Source organism: Morus notabilis, unplaced genomic scaffold, assembly GCF_000414095.1.
Source record: "Morus notabilis unplaced genomic scaffold, ASM41409v2 Scaffold363, whole genome shotgun sequence".
NCBI lineage: Eukaryota > Viridiplantae > Streptophyta > Magnoliopsida > Rosales > Moraceae > Morus > Morus notabilis.
The window spans coordinates 27,328-33,265 of NW_010360145.1; positions in this window are offsets into that span (position 1 = coordinate 27,328).

Sequence of the window (5,938 nt, forward strand, 5' to 3'; positions counted from 1 at the left end):
GCCGTCTCCGTTAGGAAGTAGACAACATAACAATCTTAACATGAATAAAGCGCCCAACTTTATTCCCTCGATTGTGGATCATAAGATTTAGACTATCATCTTTAGATTCTTGCCTTCCGCATGTTCTTCACATTACAGGCATGACCTAAAGATTTAGAATGACAGTCTCAGACTTTCAGTTTGCTTATCATACATTCAACTATTATGAACATAAAGAGGACAATTCATAGATATATAAAATAAACAAATCTTTATTAATAGGCAAAATATCTCAAAGAATATTGTTACATTTATTCCTAAGGGCATAAACGCTAACACCAAACCTATACGCAGACCCCACCATAGTTGCCCCCGTACTTCGTGCTAGTGAAAGCCACCGCAACACCATTGCTGCCGCTGCCGAATGCTCTTCCACGTACGACTCCCTTCTCCACCACCACTATGATAAGGGGGTCGAAACCTAAGGTTATAAAACCACCATAACTCTTATGCACACACAACAAGTGGTTGATTGTCTGATAGTCCTTCCATTCTGTCTAATCGAAACACAATCCATCCACCATGACACCGACATCACCACCCATTTGGTCGCCATGAAGCCAAAAGCTTGATCATCTATAGGGCTGGGAATCCAAAGGCTAGCCAAGCGGCGACGCCGGACTCTGGCTCTTTGCAACCAATCCAGCAGGAGAGAAAACAATAGAGAGAGAAGTGTTTTTTTTAAGTATTTTATTTAAATCTTTAACCCTTGAATTAATTAAAGAAGGCAATCTCTACAGTGAAACCAAAAAAAAAAAAAAACACATGTAGAACCTCCACTTTTAACCGTTGGATTAAATTTTCAACGGTCGAATCTGTGTATGTCCACATTAAAAATTTACAGCAGCCCACACAAAATTACTCCTGTTACAGATCTGATTGTTGAGAAATTAATCTAACGATTAAAAGTGGGGGTTCTACCGGCGGAAGTTTTTTTTTTAGTTTCACAATAAAGAATGCCATTATTGATTATTGGATAAGAGCGGGTGATTGATTGATTTTTTTTTTCCTTCAAGGAGGAGGTGATCATTTAGAAGAAGCATGTGTTCTTTTTTGGCAATAGGATTGAATTTTTGTATACCTTTAATTTGGATAGCTGGGATATACATGAACGTATCATGTGGGCTGTGACACTTCGACCATTAAGATAAAGATGATGCGTACGTTGCACGATATTAAAATTTCCTCGTAGCACTTTGTATTGCCAAGGCTCCTTTTCACCAGATCATTCCTTTCTTTTCTTTTCTTTTATTTTATTTTATTTTTTATTTTTTATTTTTTTTATAGTGATTCTAAGATCATTCTTGCAATTAATAACACATGGTGTAATTTAACAGACGAAGAAACTGTCCCCAAAAAAAGCCATAAGAAGAACGCGTTTTTTTCTTTTCTTTTCTTTGTTTCTTTTTTTCTTCTACGTTAAAGAAGAAGAAGAAGAAAGTGTTTACCGGCTTAATTTGCTATCAGTGGTTACATTTTTAAATCAATGGTTACATTTTTAAATCATTGGTGGTTAATGAAAAAATTATGAAAATAAGTACATATTTTAATTACAATTGATGAAGTCATTTTTTTTTATATGGCTATATATGCTCATTAATTGCTATAATTTTTTTTTTCTTAACTACTCAATTCGTTATGACAGTCTGATCCATATTAAAGAACTAAAGCCAATAGATAAATAATAGAGTACTGAAATAGCACGCGCGCATGCACCTACACACACTTTTCTGGGTTTGTCTCACTAACTATTTACTGTAAAGCAATCAAAGTTGTTAGATCGATTATGACCATATTAATTATATAATCTCATATTGTTATTTTTTTTGAAGGATAATCTAGTGGTACATAAAAAATTAAATGCTCAAACAATTTTGATGCTATAAGCTTTTCCCTTTATTTTTACGAAATCACGTTAAGCACAAATACATCTTCACAATGAAGTAATTATTTTCACTGTTACGCATCACAATTATCATAACCTCATGTTATTATCAATATGCCACATAAAAAAAATATCAATGTCACATAATAACTTAAACGTTATTTTTTATGGCAACTACAATAACGTTGCTGTAATTAGGCAAGTCATGAATCTCGAACCTATATATATTATCCAATTTGGTAAAATTTACTATTCCGTAAGCTTTAACCGTGAAAACGAAAGTCTCTAAAGAGAGAAGCTATACGAATGTTTCACTCGAATACATATGTTAACCTGGAATGATACATGAATATTTCACATATTAATTTTTGGAGTCAAAGATCTTAATCATTTTAGTTTTTGCTTTGGGAAACTATACCTTGACTAAAAAGTTAAGGGTGTGTTTGGATTTAATTTTAGATTGTTTTTAAAAATATTTTTTCACGTTTTTTAAGACACGAAAATAAAAACGGTATGCAAATCGTGTTTTTTTTAATAAATATTTTGAAAATAAAAACGAAAACAAAAAACATTGAGAATAGTTTTTGTGAAGGAATTAGAAATCGGTTAAAAATTATTTTTTCTTTATTATTTTCATTTTTAGTACTTATCAATAATGTTATAATATATTAATTAATAATTATAACGAAACATGATGTCATTTTTTTATTATACTCAAAATAATTTCTTAAAAAATCAATCAAACACAATTTTAAAATCAGTGCTAAAATAATTTTTAAAATAATCTTATTTTTACTTTTATATTAAAAATAAAATCATTTTAAAAACGTTACCAAATGGGCCTTAAAGGTTATTATTGTCATGAGAGTTATTTTTCCTCTTCTATATATACGAGAGAAATATTATTGTTAATCTTCATATCATTATTTTTGTTATTCTCTGTATTTATTTTTTGACACAAAAACCTTACTATCTGATTAAGTAATAGTATATCATGTTAATAGAAATTATGTATCAAACAATAAATATAAATAATGATAAAAAAAATAAAAATAATAATAATGTTAACATTTTTCGTGTAAATAGCGATTTTATACAGTTGGTGGTGACCTGTAGTACAGTGAACAAAATAATTATAGCATAAACTGATTTGACGCGGAGAGAGAATTCATGGGGACATGAGACGTATCCATCGTTTTATCCAAAGTATTTTCATGTTTTTCCTAAACCCTGCATTTCTTCCACAAAAGACCTCTTAATTTCTCTCTCAAAACTGGGGACTAACCCAAATACCGCTCACCCCATTGTTTTTGACTTCGCCCCATGTTTATCTCAATGATACCACTCTTAAAAGCCATCATATAGAGCTTTTAGTTCCTTTTTTTTTTTTTTTTGTTTCTTTTCTTCGGTGGCCATCATATAGAGCTTTTTTAGTTATTCTATTCTACTCTAAAATGTGTTCATTTAACCTGAACATATTAACGCAACCGGAAAAATAACCATAACACAATTGTTATAGATTTTTTTTTTTCTACTAAAGACAGCTCTTTCACAGCTTTATTTATTCTTTTATTTTAGTTTATTTTTTTATAAATAAAAAAAGGGATCAGTGCCTAATGGTGTACGCTTCAGGATCAATCACATAACTACTATTTTTCTTCTTGGTTAAAGGAAAAATATCACTTTTTTAAAAAAAAATTTATGGTGAGACTTTTAAAAAAAACTGCTTTTCTGGTGAGACTCTTTAAAAAAAAAAAACCCTATAATAAAAAATTGAACGGGTGGGAGTCATCTTAGAAGGAAAATAGTAGTTATGTGATCCAATCGTTTCTCAATGCCACTGCCATTGTTGTCGTTGTAATCAATTTTTGTTGTTGTTTGGCTTTTAAGAACCCTAAATAGGAGATAGAGAGTAAATAAAAACCAAAGAGAAATGAACAATTTATTTGTTAAAATTAAGGGTAATATGAACATTATCACCCATAAAAATGGTGTGCATCAAAGATTAGAAGAAAAAAACAAAAGTAGTACAAACCAATTATCTATTTTCAAAAGTAGAATGAAGCCTAATTTCTTGGTGTTTTCACGTCCCCGACCCAACACAATAAGAGAAGTCTCTACTGGTATAATAGGCAACAAGATATTTAGGGCCCGTTCGGTTCGCTAATTCGAGTTTTTAATTCGAGTTAAGATGTGATGTTGTGTGAGAGTTTTAGACTGTAGTAAAAAAGTTAGATGTTACTGTTTCTCAAAACTTTTTACTGTAGTAAAACTCGAATTCTAAACTCGAATATGCGAAAAGAACGGGATTTTAGTATACTGGATACCATCCCTCGAATAATTGCACAACTACCTTTTAGGGTAGTTTTGCACACTTGTCGATGCTTATTCCTAAAATGGACATTCCTTCTTGAGGTGGGTAAAAGGTGATATCTCTACTACAAAAATGGTAAATTCGTACTCTCGGGCAATATGTGCGATCCGATCTGTGCTAGGGCACCATCCATCCAATCCTTTTGGTAAATCGATGGCTGAACTTTTCTTGTGGGCCTCGCTCTTCAATTCGCGAGGTGGGACCATTGATCCGGTCTCACATGTTTCTTCTTAATCTCGTTCACGACATAGATCGTTAACATGACTTTGGTAGGGTAGATATATGATTAATCATAATTTCATAGTTTTCAAGTTTATATCCATATTAGTGGATTGTTTTTCTCCAATATTCAAAAGATTAATAACATGACTTAGGTTAGGTGGGACAGAAAGATGGTAGTCAAATCAGTTTATTAATTTAAGATGCAATTTGTTCTTTCTGTTTGTTGTGCTTTTCTTAATCCTGTTAATTACTGTTTGTTACTTTTTTTGCTCCAAATTACTGTCTGTTAATTGCGAGTTAATCGGTCACTACAAGAATAGTGACTTTAAGAGACCAACCCTTTTGCTACCAAAATATTTTTGGTAGCAGAAAACACACTTTTTGCTACCAAACTTTGGTAGCTGAAAGTATCAAGGCTTTAGTTACCAAATTTGGTAGCAAAAATAACACAATCCGCTACCAAATATAATTTGGTAACAAATAACATGGCGGGAAAAGAATTTTGGTTCCCGCCAAGAGCTTTTTGCTACCAAAATAATATTTGGTAACAAAAACATAAGATTTTGCTACCAAAAATTTGGTAGCAAAATATGACTTTTTTGCTACCAAAATGTTTTGGTAACAAAAAGTTGGCGGGAAGTAAATTTTTTTCCTGCCCGAGGTATTTGCTACCAAATTATTTTTGGTAGCAAAACATATAACAATTCTTGGTAGCAGAATCATGTTTTCTGCCACCAAAATTTGGTAGTGAAAAATTAAGTTTTTGCTACCAAAAGCATAATTTGTTGCTATCAAATTTTAGTAGCAAAAAATCAAGTTTTTGCTACCAAAAAACATAATTTTTTGCTACCAAATTTTGGTAGCAGAAAACATGATTCTGCTACCAAATTCTTATTTTGGTGATAAAAAGGCATTTTTTGTTACCAAAAGTTGTGTTTGGTAGCAAATCATATAAAACATTAATATTTATATTTTGTTCTTATATTTTTTGCTACCTTCGAGCATGTCCACCTTTCTCACCTATTACAACAACTAATGTAAATATATATATAAACCATTATATATATATATAAATTAGATCAAAGATGCACCTATAACATTGTTAAATCTTAAACAAGGATGGTTCTGTTCTTGATTTCATTGCCGTCCAAAAGTTGCTACCAAAATCTTATTTTGGTGACAAAAAGGCATTTTTTGCTACCAAAAGTTGTGTTTAGTAGCAAATCATATAAAAACTTTAAAACTTACATTTTGTGTATGTATTGTTTTTTTTTTGTTTTTCATAAATATGTCCTATATTAAGTTTTAACAATCATTCTAGTATATTTTGTATAACAATTATTTGATAATTTAATTATTTTGTGTAGGTGTAGCAAGAGACATGTTCATATGTATATATATGTGATATTGTTAACTAA